Consider the following 20,744-nt stretch of genomic DNA (forward strand, 5'->3'; position numbering starts at 1 on the left):
ATCAGATCAGCTGGACGATACCTGGTCAGTTAAATAAATTGCTACTTAGGGGCCTATTTATCAAAGTGTCAACCGAAAGTACGCCGAAATTCTGCATTGTAATTGTTGCAAGATTGATCCGACCTAGTTATCAAAGTGGCAAAATCAGCAAATGTTGAAATTTGTGACATAACATATGATCCCGCGATCTCAATCCGACGCAGATCGATGCTTACATCACTACAGATGTTCCGAATACACATTCAACTCTATTTGACACTTTTTCCAATTTATCAAACTTTTAACAGGTACGCTCGCGGCTATTCCGATGCACCGTACCTGGTTTTCAAACCGACACCCTTGAGGCAGCGGATGCTATAGAAATTAATTGGAGCATGAAAGCCATGAAAGCTTATGTTCGATGCTGCAAGAGAATGAAATATAACCCATTGATTTCTATGGTTGAAAAAAAGATACGTTTACACCTAGAACCCTAACATAAACCCGAGGGGCCTATCTATCAAGCTCTGAATGGAGCTTGATGCCCCGTGTTTCTGGCGAACCTGCAGGCTTGCCAGAAACAGCAGTTATGAAGCAGCGGTCACAAAGACCGCTGCTCCATAACCCTGTCCGCCTGCTCTGAGCAGACGGACAGACTTCGCCACAATTCAACCAGATCAGGTTGATTGACACCCCCCTGCTTGCGGCCGATTGGCCTCGAGTCTGCAGGGGGCGGTGTTGCACCAGCAGTTCTTGTGAGCTGCTGGTGCAATGCTGAATACGGAGAGCATATTGCTCTCCGTATTCAGCGAGGTCTGTCGGACCTGATCCGCACTGTCGGATCAGGTCCGACAGACTTTGTTAAATAGAGACCCGGGTCTAAACACCCCTAATCTTCCGCCGCTGACATTGACACCACAAATAAAATATATTAACCCCTATCCTGCCTCTCCCCGACACCGCCACCACTAAATAAGGTTATTAACCCCTAAACCTCTGAACTCCCACATCACCACCACTAACTAAACCTATTAAGCCCTAAACCGTCAGCCCCCCACATCACCAAAAACTAAATTAAGCTATTAACCCCTAAACATAACAACCCCTTAACTTTAAATTAAAATTACAAGATCCCTATTGTAATATAAATTAAAACTTACCTGTAGAATTAAAATAAAATATATTTTTTTTTGTTTTAAATTTTTTTATTGAGGTTATAAGAATAGTACAACCAATATGAAATACCAAAAAATATATATAACATATGATATGACAAACAGTTATATGCAAGATAAAGCAACAGTATTACAGTGGGTCTGTGTAAGTAATCATCTTGAACCTCATTTTTATATTTATATTAAGTTCTATAGTGGGTTCCTCAATTGATAAGGAAGGTTACTCTTGAACCTTACATAGCTTATGAACATTTGAGGAGGAACTTGGCATTGGAAGTGGCCACTTTTGGGCCAGTGTGGGGATAGAAAGATGGGGAAAATCAGCAGGCGAGAGCTGCTTTTAGAGAATAAGAAGAAAAGGAAAAGAGAAAGAAAGAGAGCGGGGGGTGGTTGGGTCCCTGTTGTGGATGTTTTCTATCTGAGGGTAAGAACATAAAGGAGATGTAGTGAGTTGATGGAACACAGTTAGGTGGGATAATTAAAGAGGAGGGTATTATGAACTAGAGGTGCAACATTATTAACAGTTAACAGAGTAAGGTGAATTCTTACAGAATAGGCTCAGCGGGCCAAAATTGTGTAATATCTAAAGCTGGGACTGGAGCATTTTACATACAGAAAGACTTTGATGGTAGGATGTTGTTATGTACACAGTTACCTTACAAAACAAGATGTATAAACTACAGTACAGATATACGTTTATATAGATTATTAAACTTAAGCTAGCTGATTATATGAGTATCTCTCAACTGGTGGCAATAAGAACATGTACAGGGTATATGAGGCTACCGTATCCATGAAGAGTTCAGATATGTCTTTTGCGCTATCTGTAGTTAGCCCGTTCTAGTTTTATACATAGTATGAGATAAGTATGTTTCCCTTAGTAAAGAGCAATTTTATTGACAAACACACACATCTGTGATAATATTGGTGTAATAACCACGTCTGGTGTGATAGCCATTAACATATGGGGTGATATACCTGTAGCCCATGTAGTTTCCGGATACAATTGCTAAACCCACTCATCTATAGTGATAACTGTATAATACCTAAGATCAGAATTAGAATATATTACATACAGGAAGACCATGGTAGTGGTATATTGTTATGCACACTGTTATCTTACTAAACTAAGTATGTAACCTGCAGTAAAAAGATGAGGCTATATTTCCTTATACATAAACTAGCTGGCTATATGAGTATCCCTCAACTGGGGACAATGAGAACAGGCTCCGGGTATGCAATGCCAAACACATTGTGTGCCAGGATATCATAGTGGTAGTATGATTGTTGAGAGAGGTTAACACACATATCAACATGCATAGCTCCATATATAAGGATAAGCACAATGCACCTTTAACTAAAAAATGTTCTAACTTCTAATGGCAGACTTGGCAGAGACTGAGCCCCAGAGAGAGAGGATAAAACTGTATAACATGAGCCAATAGACTGGTCTATAACTAAAGTAGGATATGTGAGGACAGAGCACATTTCTAGGGGGGTATATGTAAACAAGGGAGCATCAAGTAAGATTTCAAACATGCAGTTGTCATACTATTGATTCCTCATGTTAATAATGGATATATTATCTGTAAAAAGAGTGGGCGGCTAGGAACATACCTATATAAACTAGGACTATATGGTGATATTATCTCTGACTGTCAAGAAATATGGTGGATCTCCCTTTACTCTTATTACACTTATTATAACCTAGTACACCTCTTAGACAATAAACTCTATCAATTATAGCTCCAATGGTCAGTATAATAGTGGAAGATATACATTACCTTAACATATATTCTTTTATCCCAACAAATGCACATTTAACAGGTATAATAAACATATATGCGGTAAGACCTAGCTGTGCAGAAGTATATACTGAATATGAACCGCACCTACTCATAAGATAAATTTGTGTGATTGAAAAATAGCAAGGATAGAGATGTCCACATGAATGTGATATTGGAAAATGTGCATTATGTGAGCATAAGCCTTAATTAGATAAAATTAAACATAGTTCCCTTATGGATAGAGTGTCTCAAACATATAAACAACGAGTAAGAAAAGTGGGTTTAAACTGAGCTACAATCTGGCTTTCTAACCAGGGTAAGCAGTTTAGTTTCAAAGAGCCAAGGTATCGATCCTCCTATATGGCTAGAGCGTGTTCTCCCATGTGGTAAAGGGTTACAGATTGACCAGGGTCCCATAGAGACCTCGGCATTTTATTCGGATCTCCTGCAGCAGTCCAGCAAGTACTAACAGCGCTCAGCAAAAACGCATCCCGAGAGGAACCTGAAACCCAGCATACCCCAGTCCATGTGTGATGCAGCCACTCGTGGGTGAGATATATAAAGCGGCAATCTTCGCCTACCTGATAAGGGCCGCAAGAGTTCCCGGCAAGTGGGTGAGGGCTTAGGAGCTTTGCACTGTGTCTGAGCCTCTTAGGATTTTCTGTGTGAGAGAGCTGAAGCCCAGTATCAATCAGTCGAGCTGAGGTTGCTGCAGCCTTCCACTGACCACTAGAATTTGGCACAGCATACCGGGAGCCCGTAGGTGGTGCCTCATTGTGAGGATTACATTGCTTTGGCCTTGCGAGGACTGGGGCGTGCTGTAGGGAACAGCTCAAAACAGAAATTTCCATCTGTGTTGTTGATCCCGAAACTGTAGCTATAAGATGACAGTCTGCCGGGACTTGGGGCAGCTCCGTGTTGCTTTTCGGTGGGTCAGGTTCAGACCAGTCTACCTCCGCCTTCACTTCTCCAGTCAGTGCAGTCTGTTGTGGTGGATCTCTTGCCAATCTCAATTCAGCAACAAGAGCTTGCTGGTGGCGGTCCATGGAGCGCATTAAAGCGTGTATTGCCGAAAGAAATTGTCGCTCCATTAGAATGCTGAGGATGCTATTGTAAGAAGTATGGTTCTACTTGTTAAGGCAGTGCGTGGGCAATTGCGAGTATAGTGGTGAGAGCGTTGCAGCAGTCCCAGCTAATTAATAGGCCTCAGTGTTAGTAACATGCCAGTTACATGTCAGCTTAGTCTCACACTTTACGATCAACCTCCCAAGATATAGTAGGAGCCAAATATGAAGTTATATTAAGTCATAGGGTGCCATAAAATAATATCTTAATAGTCAGATTGCAGGAGCTCTAAAATGGCACGTCCTGTTGCTTCGGCAGCTGGCTCCGCCCCCCAAAATAAAATTATTTGAAACTATAAATTAACCTACTCTAACTATTATACTAAAATTAAATTAAAAACTCACACAAAAAATTTTAAAAAAATCCTAACACTAACCCCAGAAGATCCACTTACAGTTCTGAAGTCCCGACATCCAGGCGGAGAAGTCTTCATCCAGGCGGCGATGTCTTCATCCATCCAGGCGGAAGAAGTCTTCATCCCGGCGGCGATGTCTTCATCCATCCAAAGGAAGAAGTCTTCATCCAAGCGGCATCTTCTATCTTCATCTCTGCGACGTGGAGCGGGTTCATCCTGAAGCCATCCCACTCGGTGCTCCTCTTCTTATGATTGCCGTCGTAAACTGAAGCTTCAAAGCAAGGGACGCGATTCAAGATGACGTCCCTTGCATTCCTATTGGTTGATTTGAGTGTTAAATTCAAATCAGCCAATAGGAGGTGAGCTTCTGAAATCCTTTTGGCTGTTCAAATCAGCCAATAGGATGAGAGCTACTGAAATTCTATTGGCTGTTAAAATCACTTCTTCTGCCTGGATGGATGAAGACATCGCCACCTGGATAAGGACTTCTCTGCCTAGATTTTCAGGGGTTAGTGTTAGGATTTTTTACTTTTTATTTCAGATTAGGTTTTGGGCTTGTAAAAGGCAATGGGTAGCTTAGGTTTTTTTTAGAGTTAGGGTTTTTATTTGGGGGGGGTGGTTGGGTGGTGGGTTTTACTGTTAGGGGGTGTTTGTATTTTTTTTTTACAGGTAAAAGAGCTGATATCTTTTGGGGCAATGCCCCACAAAAGGCCATTTTAAGGGCCATTGGTAGTTTATTGTAGGCTAGGGTTTTTTTTTATTTTGGTGGGCCTTTTTTATTTTGATATGGCTATTAGATTAGGTGTAAAAAAATTATTTTGGATAATTTTGTTGTTATTTTTCGTAATTTTGTGTTTTTTTGTAACTTGTTTTTTTGGTAGTTTAAGACTATGTAATAATGTTTAATTGTATATTTAAATAATTTTAGTAGTGTTAGTGTTTAGTAGTAATTTTTATTAAGATAGGGATCTTGTAATTTTAATTTAAAGTTAAGGGGTTGTTAGGTTTAGGGTTTAATAGTTTAATTTAGTTTTTGGCGATGTGGGGGGCTGAAGGTTTAGGGGTTAATAGATTTAGTTATTGGTGGTGATGTGGGAGGCCAGAGGTTTAGGGGGTTAATAAGTTTATTTAATTGCGGCGATGTAGGGAAGCGGTGGAATAGGGGTTAATATTTATATTAGTGGCAGCGATGTCGGGAGCAGCAGATTAGAAGTTAATAGGTTTATTAGAGTGGCGGCGATGCGGGAGGGCGGCGGTTTAAGGGTTAATAGGTAGTTTATGGGTGTTAGTGTACTTTGTAGCAGTTTAGTTGGTATAAATAAAGTTGTGAAAAACAAGAATAATAGCGTCATCGATGACTGTTAGTTAACAACAGTCCGATGCTCATCGCACCGTACTTGGTACGCGTGTTTTTGACGGCTTTTTTAATAAATATGGAGATAGTATTCAGATCCGCGGCCGCAATGTTTGCCGATTTTTGACACCCAAGAATGCAACATAGTTGACGTTTTGATAAATATCCCCCGTAGCATTTACTGCCCTTTCTTTTTGTCATTTATACACACCAAAAAAATATATCAGCGCTAAAACAGCCAACAACTTTCCTATTTAAGTATATTAATAATATAGACCTCACATATAAAAAATATATATACACACACACAGCAAACAATGAGCAAATTCATATAAAAAATAAAAACATTAATACATAGGATAAAATAAACAAATTACCCAAATGTCCATAAAAAATAGCACGAGAAAAAAACGTTTTTCAAGTCCTTTGTGGAAGTGATATAGCACAATTACCCAAGTTGATGCAGCTCCTCTTTGGATGATCTTTTCTTCTAATCACCCGGATATGGAACAACTAAAGCAAGGGAGTACAAAGAAGCGCAAAGGAAAACAAGCTTGAGTAATTTACTATAGCAAGTGAAAAAATAAAACATAAAAACTTACACTCAGGTAAGTAGCAATGATCATCTGAATAACACAATCATCCGGTGTAAAACTGCAGCGGTCTGAGTCCTGCTCTACCTTAAGTGCGAGCGCCCTCTATTGGCCAAATGTAATACATTTAAAAGATTAAAACACACTATCCTAAATCATCATTTAAATAACAACATACCATCTTAATAAATTGATAAACACCTAGCAGAACTTGCAGCATTAACACAATCAGGATAATATGTTAAAAAGTTCATTATAAAAACTAACTTCACAACATTCATATCATCAAGTGTCAAACTAAATAAAAAATAATCAATAAATTATTTGATAACAGATAATCAATAATCCTAACCTATATATGCAAAGTTGATGACCAAACCACACTATAAACTCATAGCCAATTGATAACCTAACAGCACTAAATATAACAAATTTTATAACCAATTTTAAAACCAATTTAATAAAAATCTGATATAGAATCTCATAAAAATGCAGTGAAAAATTCTCATAAAAAATATTATTATTTTCCCATAAAAGATTTAAAAGGTCAAAGATTCAAAAACTAATTCATTCACATATGAGCAGCCAAATCTAAATCTACATTAAGGCCCCTAGGATGTAAACTCCCAATCTTATAGATCCAATAGGTCTCCTGTTGTCTTAAAGCAAGGAGCCTATTATGTATATTAGTGGGTATCCAATCAATCACTTTGACCTTAAGAGATACAAGATTACAATTATGTTTTTCTAAAAAGTGAACCGGAATACTATGTTTAATTGGTTTATCTTTCTTAGGCATTTTAATATTATAAATGTGTTCATTCGCTCTGGTTCTTTTTTTTCTTTTTGTGCGTCCTACATAAAGTAGGCCACACCCACAGCTAATTAAATAAACCATAAATGTGGTATCACAGGACGTCCTATGTTTGATATTAAACTTCTGTGTACCATCCCAGTTTGTAAAACTAGTTGAATTGTCAACATGACTGCACATATTGCAAATGGGTTTCATGCACCTAAAAGTTCCCTTCTTAGAAGTTAGCCAATTACGACTATTGTCCACTTGCATTGTGGGATCCCTCAATCTACTGGGGGCCAATAGATTTTTGAGGTTCTTACCTCTTTTAAAAACCACCTGAGGTTTATCTGCCAAAATATCACCTAAAATAGGGTCATTCTCCATTTCCCTTTTCCTTTGGTGTTCTTGATTTATTAAGTAGATCTAACCTATTAGTATTCAGGGCCCTATTCTTGTTCTAACCTATTAGTAATAGGGCCCTGAATACTAATAGGTTAGATCTACTTAATAAATCAAGAACACCAAAGGAAAAGGGAAATGGAGAATCTGACACCCCAAGATTTATTACCAGATATAGTGAAGGGGCCACTACTATTTTAGGTGATATTTTGGCAGATAAACATCAGGTGGTTTTGTAAAGAGGTAAGAACCTTAAAAATCTTAAAAATAATAATATTTTTTATGAGAATTTTTTACTGCATTTTTATGAGATTCTATATCAGATTTTTATTAAATTGGTTTTAAAATTGGTTATAAAATTTGTTATATTTAGTGCTGTTAGGTTATCAATTGGCTATGAGTTTATAGTGTGGTTTGGTCATCAACTTTGCATATATAGGTTAGGATTATTGATTATCTGTTATCAAATAATTTATTGATTATTTTTTATTTAGTTTGACACTTGATGATATGAATGTTGTGAAGTTAGTTTTTATAATTGATTAACTTTTTAACATATTATCCTGATTGTGTTAATGCTGCAAGTTCTGCTAGGTGTGTATCAATTTATTAAGATGGTATGTTGTTATTTAAATGATGATTTAGGATAGTGTGTTTTAATCTTTTAAATGTATTACATTTGGCCAATAGAGGGCGCTCGCACTTAAGGTATAAAAGATGGACTAATTGTGATCACAGTATACTCTTTGAATTCCTGAACACTTGTGTTACCCTTGACAAAGTTCGGCCGAGATCCGAACGAAACGCGTAGGGATATCGTTTTTGGGGACTATTTTTCCATCATCAGCTGTGTGACTGTGCTGTCAGAGAAAGGATCCATCTGAGCGGGACGCTCCAATCCAGCTCCACACTGACGTCAGACGCCGAATCAAGTTTTGCCAGCTTGTTTTCTCCATCACAGACGTTTCAGCTTGCTGTAGAGCAGAACTCAGACCGCTGCAGTTTTACACCGGACGATTGTGTTATTCAGATGATCATTGCTACTTACCTGAGTATGTTTTATTTTTTCACTTGCTATAATAAATTACTCAAGCTTGTTTTCCTTTGCGCCTCTTTTTGTCATTTGCTTAGATTTAATAAAACACATTTGTGAAACTAATTTCTCATCGAAAAAAACATCACAACTCAAAAATTGAGGAATTCAGAAAGATTTTATTTACCCACCCATAAAACAGTTACAATACCCAACTCTTGTCACATTGACAATACTCACCGCTCATCACAGCTAAAATACCCACCCTTCATAACAGCTGCAATACCCACCCCTCATTGAAGCTACAATACTCACCCCTCATCACAGCTAAAATACCCACCCCTCATCACAACTACAATACCCACCCCTCATCACAGCTACAATTCCCACCCCTCATCACAGCTACAATACCCACCCCTCATCACAGCTACAATTCCCACCCCTCATCACAGCTATAATACCCACCCCTCATTACAGCTACTATACCCACCCCTCATCACAGCTACAATACTCACCCCTCATCACAGCTACAATACCCACCCCTCATCACAGCTACAATACCCACCCCTCATCACAGCTACAATACCCACCCCTCATCACAGCTACAATTCCCACCCCTCATCACAGCTATAATACCCACCCCTCATTACAGCTACAATACCCACCCCTCATTACAGCTACAATACTCACCCCTCATTACAGCTACAATACCCACCCCTCATCACAGCTACAATACTCACCCCTCATCACAGCTACAATACCCACCCCTCATCACAGCTACAATACCCACCCCTCATCACAGCTACAATACCCACCCCTCATTACAGCTACTATACCCACCCCTCATCACAGCTACAATTCCCACCCCTCATCACAGCTGCAATACACATCCCTCATCACAGCTACAATACCCACCCCTCATCACAGCTACAATACCCACCCCTCATCACAGCTACAATTCCCACCCCTCATTACAGCTACAATACTCACCCCTCATTACAGCTACAATACTCACCCCTCATTACAGCTACAATACCCACCCCTCATTACAGCTACAATACCCACCCCTCATCACAGCTATAATACCCACCCCTCATTACAGCTACAATACCCACCCCTCATCACAGCTATAATACCCACCCCTCATTACAGCTACAATACCCACCCCTCATCACAGCTATAATACCCACCCCTCATCACAGCTATAATACCCACCCCTCATCACAGCTACAATACCCACCCCTCATCACAGCTACAATACCCACCCCTCATCACAGCTACAATACCCACCCCTCATCACAGCTACAATTCCCACCCCTCATTACAGCTACAATACCCACCCCTCATCACAGCTACAATACTCACCCCTCATTACAGCTACAATACCCACCCCTCATCACAGCTGCAATACACATCCCTCATTGAAGCTACAATACTCACCCCTCATTACAGCTACAATACCCACCCTTGTCACAGCTAAAATACCCACCCCTCATTATAGCTACAATACTCACCCCTCATCACAGCTACAATACCCACCCCTCATTACAGCTACAATACTCACACCTCATTACAACTACAATACCCACCCATCATTACAGCTACAATACTCACACCTCATTACAACTACAATACCCACCCATCATTACAGCTACAATACTCACACCTCATTACAACTACAATACCCACCCATCATTACAGCTACAATACCCACCCTTGTCACAGCTAAAATACCCTCTCCTCATTATAGCTACAATACCCACCCTAAATCACACCAGAAAAACTCACTCCTTGTCACAGCTGATTGGTGGATAAATTCATCCACCAATAAACAAGTGCTGTCTAGTGTCTGGTCTTTGTTTATCAAACAAACGGATAGATTTAGAGTTTGGCGGCCAAAGGGGTGCGTTAGCTACGCGTGCTTTTTTTCTCCCGCACCTTTTAAATACCACTGGTATTTAGAGTTCACAGAATGGCTGGGTTTTCAGTGCGTTAGGCTCCAAAAAGGGAGCGTAGAGCATAATTTAACGCCACTGCAACTCTAGATACCAGCGGTGCTTACGGACGTGGCCAGCTTAAAAAACGTGCTCGTGCACGATATCCCCATAGAAAACAATGGGGCAGTTTGAGCTGAAAAAAAACCTAACACCTGCAAAAAAGCAGCGTTCAGCTCCTAACGCAGCCGCATTGTTTTCTATGGGGAAACACTTCCTACGTCTGCACCTAACACCCTAACATGAACCCCGAGTCTAAACACCCCTAACCTTACACTTATTAACCCCTATTCTGCCGCCCCCGCTATCGCTGACACCTGCATATTTTTATTAACCCCTAATCTGCCGCTCCGTAAACCGCCGCTACCTACATAATCCCTATGTACCCCTAATCTGCTGCCCCTAACACCGCCGGCCCCTATATTATATTTATTAACCCCTAATCTGCCCCCCACAGCGTCGCCTCCACCTGCCTACACTTATTAACCCCTAATCTGCCGAGCGGACCGCACCGCTACTATAATAAAGTTATTAACCCCTAATCTGCCTCACTCCCGCCTCAATAACCCTATAATAAATAGTATTAACCCCTAATCTGCCCTCCCTAACATCGCCGACACCTAACTTCAATTATTAACCCCTAATCTGCCGATCGAATCTCGCCGCTACTGTAATAAATGGATTAACCCCTAAAGCTAAGTCTAACCCTAACACTAACACCCCCCTAAGTTAAATATAATTTTTATCTAACGAAATAAATGAACTTTTATTAAATAAATTATTCCTATTTAAAGCTAAATAATTACCTGTAAAATAAACCCTAATATAGCTACAATATAAATTATAATTATATTATAGCTATTTTAGGATTAATATTTATTTTACAGGCAACTTTGTATTTATTTTAACCAGGTACAATAGCTATTAAATAGTTAAGAACTATTTAATAGCTAAAATAGTTAAAATAATTACAAAATTACCTGTAAAATAAATCCTAACCTAAGTTACAATTAAACCTAACACTACACTATCAATAAATTAATTAAATAAAACACCTCCAATTACCTACAATTAAACCTAACACTACACTATCAATAAATTAATTAAATAAAATACCTACAAAAAAATACAATTAAATACAATTAAATAAACTAACTAAAGTACAAAAAATAAAAAAGAACTAAGTTACAAAAAATAAAAAAATAAAAATAAATAAAATAAAAAATAATTTTAAACTAATTACACCTACTCTAAGCCCCCTAATAAAATAACAAAGCCCCCCAAAATAAAAAAATGCCCTACCCTATTCTAAATTAAAAAAGTTCAAAGCTCTTTTACCTTACCAGCCCTGAAAAGGGCTATTTGCAGGGCATGCCCCAAAGAATTAATACCCAAAATGTGTAAAATCAGTAGCGCCTAAAAACCAACAAAAATCTAAAGTGATGCTGTTATAATAAATATAAAGAACATGTATGTGCAAAAGAATATGTGCAGATAAACATATGCAAGTGCAAAAACACAATAAACTTCCCACACACTGAGTGGTGTGAGGTGAACTCACAAACAATAATGTCAATCAATCAAAGACTCAGGTGTGTGAACCCAAAAGTCCAAAGTTCGAATAATGATGGTATGGTGGCAAAGACTTCTTCCAAAAGTTGAAGGCAAATCAAACGTGGGAAATCTGTATAGAATACAAAAAAGAAGAAGGCGCCAACATAGTGTGAATCTATATTAAAAGTAGTTCACTCCCCACACATGAATTGTACTTACAAAAAGTAAAGCACTTGAGAAGTGCTACAACGGCTTTCTGGAGCATTAACAGCTGTCCAGGTAGCTGGTCTCTCGTAGTCAAAATGTGCTCCTAGTGCTGCGTACGATCTGCAGCAGTTATGCAGCTTGAGCCCTTTCACCTGCTACTTTCTCTCGTTGTGTTCGTAATAAGAGAGATGCCTAAACCAGGTAGGCTGGTAGCTATGATCGGGTGCCAAGTACTTGATGGTAACAAATCCTGAACAAATAATATCACTCAGCCGTGATAAAGATAAGGTTAAAAACAAATGTTTATTGCATAAACATGTATCACAACGCGTTTCCCGGTCTACCTTGACCGCTTCCTCAGGTGAATTACCGAAATTAAGGTAGGAAAATTCTGATTGGCTGATGGAATCAGCCAATCAGAATCAAGTTCAATCCGATTGGCTGATCCAATCAGCCAATCAGATTGAGCTCGCATTCTATTGGCTGTTCCGATCAGCCAATAGAATGCAAGATCAATCTGATTGGCTGATTGGATCAGCCAATCGGATTGAACTTGATTCTGATTGGCTGATTCCATCAGCCAATCAGAATTTTCCTACCTTAATTCCGATTGGCTGATAGAATCCTATCAGCCAATCGGAATTCGAGGGACGCCATCTTGGATGACGTCATTTAAAGGAACCATCATTCGGCTAGTAGGCGTCGCTTGAAGAAGTTGGATCCGCGTCGGCTGGGAAGAAGATGGCTCCGCTCCGCTCCGGAAGAAAGAAGATTGAAGATGCGGCTTGATAGAAGACTTCATCCCAATGATGGACTTCCGACTTCAGCCCGATGATGGATTTCTTCAGCCGCCGCTTGGATCCAGACTTCAGCCCGAGGATGGACGTCACTCTTCAGCCCCCCGCTTGGGCTTGGATCAAGACTTCGGACCCTCTTCTGGACAGATCGGGACCCGGTGAGGTGAAGACAAGGTAGGGAGATCTTCAGGGGCTTAGGGTTTATTTAAGGGGGGTTTGGGTTAGATTAGGGGTATGTGGGTTGTGGGTTGTAATGTTGGGGGGGGTATTGTATGTTTTATTTTACAGGCAAAAGAGCTGAATTCTTTGGGGCATTCCCCGCAAATGGCCCTTTTCAGGGCTGGTAAGGTAGAAGAGCTTTGAACTTTTTTAATTTAGAATAGGGTAGGGCATTTTTTTATTTTGGGGGGCTTTGTTATTTTATTAGGGGGCTTAGAGTAGGTGTAATTAGTTTAAAATTGTTGTAATATTTTTCTAATGTTTGTAAATATTTTTTTAATTTTTGTAACTTAGTTCTTTTTTATTTTTTGTGCTTTTGTTAGTTTATTTAATTGTATTTATTTGTAGGTATTTTATTTAATTAATTTATTGATAGTGTAGTGTTAGGTTTAATTGTAGATAATTGTAGGTATTGTATTTAATTAATTTATTGATAGTGTAGTGTTAGGTTTAATTGTAACTTAGGTTAGGATTTATTTTACAAGTAATTTTGTACTTATTTTAACTATTTTAGCTATTAAATAGTTCTTAACTATATAATAGCTATTGTACCTGGTTAAAATAAATACAAAGTTGCCTGTAAAATAAATATTAATTCTAAAATAGCTATAATATAATTATAATTTATATTGTAGCTATATTAGGGTTTATTTTACAGTTAAGTATTTAGCTTTAAATAGGAATAATTTATTTAATAAGAGTTAATTTATTTCGTTAGATAAAAATTATATTAACTTAGGAGGGTGTTAGGGTTAGGGTTAGAATTAGCTTTAGGGGTCCAGTAGGCAGATTAGGGGTTAATGTTTGAAGTTAGGTGTCGGCGATGTTAGGGAGGGCAGATTAGGGGTTAATACTATTTATTATAGGGTTATTGAGGCGGGAGTGAGGTGGATTAGGGGTTAATAACTTTATTATAATAGCGGCGCGGTCCGGTCGGCAGATTAGGGGTTAATAAGTGTAGGCAGGTGGAGGCGATGTTGAGGGGGGCAGATTAGGGGTTAATAAATATAATATAGGGGTCGGCAGTATTAGGGGCAGCAGATTAGGGGTACATAGGGATAATTTAGCTGGCGGCGGGGTACAGAGCGGCAGATTAGGGGTTAAAAAATTTTATAGAGTGGCGGCGATGTGGGGGGACCTCGGTTTAGGGGTACATAGGTAGCTTATGGGTGTTAGTGTACTTTAGAGCACAGTAGTTAAGAGCTTTATAAACCGGCGTTAGCCCAGAAAGCTCTTAAAGGGACACTAAACCATGAGAAAAACTAATCTTCAATTGCAAGATTAATACATTTCCCCTATATTTGTAATTGGCATTGTGTTTCCAATTACTACCGTTTATTATATTTATAACATTGAAAATAAATTGTTTTCCAAACCCACCGTTCTGCTAGTCTTTAGCATCCTCAAATCATTAACGATAACCTGGGTTATGAAAATGGCGGACAAATGTAGCTTTGCGCATGCGCGATATTCAGGACTCGTCATAGTATACGTCACGTAGCTTTGTGCATGCGCGATATTCAGGACTCGTCATAGTACACGTCACTCACCATCAATCCAGCAGGTAAATGTGGTAACAGAGATAGTATATGCGCATGCGTGAGTGAGCGGATCGCAATGCACATGTGAGGGGTGACAGAATTGTCAGTTAATGATATTCAAGAAATCTCAATAGGATTGGCTATTGAGTTTGGTAGTGATCTGCCCAAAATAGAGGGTTGGATTTACTGACGTTTTCATGGAAACATAAATTATAATTTTATATTATTATGAACGATCGTTTTCCTGTAAAAAAAAGTAGGTAAGTTATGCAATATAAACGTTGGTGATTAGAAATTGATGGTCATGTTGTGCCGAAAATAGTAAAGTTTTGGAATCCTTTAACTACTGACTTTTTTCTGCGGCTGGAGTTTTGTCGTTAGATTTCTAATGCTCACTTCAGCCACGACTCTAAATACCAGCGTTAGAAAGATCCCATTGAAAAGATAGGATACGCAATTGACGTAAGCGGATCTGCGGTATGGAAAAGTCGCGGCTGGAAAGTGAGCGTTAGACCCTTTAATGACTGGCTCTAAATACCAGAGGGCGGTAAAAACCAGCGTTAGGAGCCTCTAACGCTGGTTTTGACGGCTACAGCCCAACTCTAAATCTAGGCCAAAGATAGCAAGAAAACAAAGAAAAATTGATAATAGGAGTAAATTAGAAAGTTGCTTAAAATTGCATGCTCTATCTGAATCGCGAAAGAAAAAAAATGGGTTCAGTGTCCCTTTAACATAAACATAAAAAAGCAAACTAATTTTAAAAAAAACACACTTTATAAAAAAATTAAGTAAAATTAAAAATGAAAAAACTGATAGCTTTGATATTGCTAGATATGGCCACAAGACAAGATAATTCAATTGAGTTATCACTTCTTTCTAAATAATGCACACAGAGTCAAAGTTGTGGTAAAAAATCTCAACCACACCTCAAGAACACCTAAGAACATCTTGGAATGCCCAAAATCAGTCCCTTGATATCAGTCAGTCAGATTAGATAGACATACACAGAGAGATAGATAGACAGATAGATAGATAGATAGATAGATAGATAGATAGATAGATAGATAGATAGATGATAGATGGTTTCAGACACAGAGAGATAGATAGATGATAGATGATGATAGATAGATAGATAGATAGATAGATAGATAGATAGATAGATAGATAGATAGATAGATAGATAGATAGATAGATAGTCTCAAACACAGAGAGATAGACAGATAGATAGATAGATAGATAGATAGATAGATAGATAGATAGATAGATAGATAGATAGATAGATAGATAGATAGATAGATAGTCTCAGACACAGAGAGATAGATAGATAGATAGATAGATAGATAGATAGATAGATAGATAGATAGATAGATAGATAGATAGATAGATAGATAGATAGATAGATAGATAGATGATAGATGGATGATAGATATATGATAGATAGATAAATAGATAGATAGATAGATAGATAGATAGATAGATAGATAGATAGATAGATAGTCTCAGGCACAGAGATATAGATAGATAGATAGATAGATAGATAGATAGATAGATAGATGATAGATGGATGATAGATATATGATAGATAGATAGATAGATAGATAGATAGATAGATAGATAGATAGATAGATAGATAGATAGATAGATAGATAGATAGATAGTCTCAGACACAGAGAGATAGATAGATAGATAGATAATAGATGATAGATAGATAGATAGATAGATAGATGATAGATAGATAGATAGATAGATAGATAGATAGATAGATAGATAAGGACAGATATATATAGATAGATAGATAGATAGATAGATAGATAGATAGATAGATAGATAGATAGATAGATAGATAGATAGATAGATAGATAGATAGAGAGATGATAGATGGATAGATAATAGATGGATAGATAGAGAGAGATGATAGATAGATAGATAGATAGATAGATAGATAGATGGATAGATAATAGATAGATAGATGATAGATATATAGATAGATGATAGATAGATGGATAGATAAAAGATAGAGATAGATAGAGAGATAGATAGATGATAGAGAGATAGATATAGAGATAGATAGAGAGATAGATATATAGATGATAGAGAGATAGATAGATAGATAGATTTCTGGAAAAAGTTAATGCCACTAAGCCATATCTAGCTTATAGATTCAGAGCATTGGTTGTAATTTATATTCTTCCAACCCTTGTTATGTTCTGTGAGTTTAAATTGTCTATTTCTGTTCCTTTCGCATTCGCTCCCTCTTTTCCCCCACCAGCCTTTTTCATCTAGCCACAGAAAGCTGTAGAGAGCACTAATGCTGTAATGGGTCCCCGCAGGTCGATTTCAAAAGGATAAAATTGCCATAAATCTGGCCTTGTGCTTATGTGCAACTTAAAACAAAGTATTCTACTCACTTTCAGCAAAGGTCTCACACACTCAGCACACTAGGGTATGCTTGTAAGGGCGACCCAGGAAGTTCTGTGGCCTGAAGCCAAGGAAAAAGGCCAGAAGTCAGTGTACATTATGCAGAAAAGCAGTTCTGATCTCTGTCCTTCCCCAACAATCACATCCAACAAGACCCTGTCAAATATGAGGGCTAGACATGAGATTTAGTAATGCCCTTGTGTGGCCAATGTGAATTAAACTTAACATTACTATCATTTTCTTATATTTGCACAGCATATAGCAGCAATTATGCCCTAAATTGCACACAGACTGCATACAAAAGAAATGTTTTAAAAACACTTAAACTCTGTAATTTGGAAGCACAATTTAAAAAATTTAAAGGGATATTAAAGGAACAGTGTACTTGAAAATGTTTATTTTTTAAAGGGATAGTCAAGTCAAGATGAAACTTTCATGATTCAGATAGAGAATGCAATTTCCTCCATTCTCTTGGTTTCTTTACTTGAATGTAAGCTTAGGAGCCAGTTCATTTTTTGTTCAGCACCTGGAGGGTGCTTGCTGATTGGTGGCTACATTTTGACAACAATCAGAAAGCGCTACCCAGTTTCTGAACCAAAAATGGGCCAACTCCTATGCTTACATTCTTGCTTTTTCAAATAAAGATATCAAGAGAACGAAGAAAAATTTATTATAGGAGTAAATTCAAAAGCTGCTAAAAATTGCATGTTTTATCTGAATCATGAAAGTTTATTTTTGACTAGACTATTCCTTTATTATCCATTTCCCAGTTTTGCATAACCAACACAGTTATATTAATACACTTTTTACCTCTGTGATTACCTTGTATCTAAGCATCTGCAGACTGCCTCCTTATTTCGGTTCTTTTGACAGACTTGCATTTTAGCCAATCCGTACTGACTCATAAATAACTCAAACAGGCTAAGCGCAAAGCTAAATATCTGGCAAACATGAACTAACACGGTCTTGCTTTGAAAAACTGTAAAAATGCACTGAGATAAGATGATGCCTTCAATGGCTTAGATATAGAATTAGCATATGAGCCTAGCTAGGTTTAACTTTCAACAAAAATACAGAGGGAACAAAGTAAATGTGAGGACAAAAGTTAATTTAAAACTTGTTAAAATTGCATGCCCTATCTGAATCATGAAAGTTTAATTTTGATTAGACTGTCCCTTTAAACAGTAAATGCATTCTAGACATGATGTGGTATTCAGCTCTAAGATTAGCATTAGAATAACATGGGCGTGACCAAGTGTGTACTAGTTTTCTATTTTTATATAAATATTTATATAAACCAGGCGATAGAGTTTGTGTAAACATGACTGTGTGGATACCCACATAACATTGTTTGGATAGTCTATTTTATTGCCTGATTTATATTTCTCCCTAATTGTTAGCAGGATAGTGAGATAAGGTGAAAACTATAACTTATGGTAAATCCAAGCATTTAAAAAACATTAGGATTTACTGTCACTAAAAAATAAAATAAAACATTTCTAACACCTGAGACCTCATATCTTTGAGCCTTTATAACTTTTGTCTGCAATTTTTATTTATTTATTATTTTTTATTAGACAGTGCTATTATGAGTGTAACTGTACTCTGTAATGTATTTTTTGACGGGTTTTAAGCAACTTTTATGTAAATTGCTAAGCTGTTTAAGATGTTTGCTCTATCTTGTCCATTTCAGTTTGATTTTTTACTGTCTCTTTAAAATATGCCCCGTAGTGTGTATAAGTAGCTAATCAAATGGAACCCTCATAATTCCATTTCTGGAGGTCTACCAAGTAATTAGTTCCACTTCCTTTTTAACCTTTGGTGTGGAGGAATTGGTTGGAATGGAGTAATGGTTATCTTCAAAAATACTATATACTTGTTTTGCAGCTTTTTACTAAAACCACCTAACATGGCAGACAAGTGATAAGATAAAAAAATATTTTTAAAAATACAACCTTAAAATAAGCTCCTTGGCTACACAATGGGTGGATTTCTCATTAGCACACCGGAAATTAGAAGTTAAGGGCAATGCGAACGCGAGCTGCTAGGAAGCATTGCACTCACGAGAGCGAACTTCCATAGCATCCAATGGGATCTTATTTCTGATGCCATGATAGCAGCAAATATAAATATATTTATATATACAGTATAAATGTATGTGTTAATATATGTACACATATTAACAGAATTATATATATAAGCATATGCTGTACATATATATTTACTGGGAACACACAAATCCCATAGACCACAATGTAAAGGCACTTTTCCCCACACCTGCTCCCTTTAGACCCCAAATACTGCTTTTTGGAGTTATTTTATTAAAAAATAAAGATGCACTATCTTTTTTTTTTTTTTTTTTTTTTTTTTTTTAAATCATACTTGATTTTGGGGGCATTTTGTGGACATTTATAAAATTAACCTCTGATCTGAACTCTGGTTAATTTTATATGTGTAATGGCCGGTTATTTATTGTGCACCCGCAAACAGGAAAATTTGCCTGTTTTTGGCAAGCAATACATTAACACTCCACTTGTAATCTAGCCCAAAATAGTTATTCTCTGCCTTGACTGAAGCCTCCATTTCTGAGTGGCTTCTCTCTCTGTTGTCATTCTTGATGGCATCCAAAAACTATGGGAAATGTCTTCGAAACTCATACACTTTAATTAGTTAGTTACCTTAATTGGTTAGTTAATCAAGTCAGCTTCTGTTTGGTTGAAAACCAATATAACACAAATGGTAACAATAAAAATGACCGGAAAAATAAAGAAATCCCTGGAAAGAATCTTAGATCAAAGAGAAGATAATCTGTAGACATTTATGAAACTAGATTTGTAAATTTGTTATTTATATTTTTATTATTTCTATCAGAGGTTTTCTACTTGTTTTTAAAAAAAACTATAAAACATTAATTCTTAGACACTCAGAGTCTTTTTATAGATACAAAATGTAATTACTGTTGCCGAGATGTCATGCCACGGAAGCAAATCAATGCAATTCTTCAGGTTCTGGGCCAATATGTTGCACTTTTAAAGAAAACTGTGGATGTCTAATAGTGAGCTGTAAATGAAGTCTCTCAGCATGTTAAAGTTAGGAATGTGAAATAACTGTTTCCTGGGCAGTGTGAATCTCTGAGAACCAGCTGACAGGTAACAAGAGTCACATAAGCCCTATGTTGCTGTGTTGTCAACCAAGCCCAATTTTTAACCTCTTATGTGCAAGAAAGCACTGCAATGTACTACTTTGCAATGTGTGTTTACAGGGGGAAGGGTGTAAATTTTAAATGTCCTGAACATCACAATATTAATAGAGACAAACAAATACAGGTGTTAATATAGATATAACACTCATCTAAATTTCAACTCTCAACAAGTTGCTAGAAAGATAATTGATTTGCATTTTTAAATCAAGCAAA

The sequence above is a fragment of the Bombina bombina genome, chromosome 8 (assembly GCF_027579735.1).
Source record: "Bombina bombina isolate aBomBom1 chromosome 8, aBomBom1.pri, whole genome shotgun sequence".
Taxonomy (NCBI): domain Eukaryota; kingdom Metazoa; phylum Chordata; class Amphibia; order Anura; family Bombinatoridae; genus Bombina; species Bombina bombina.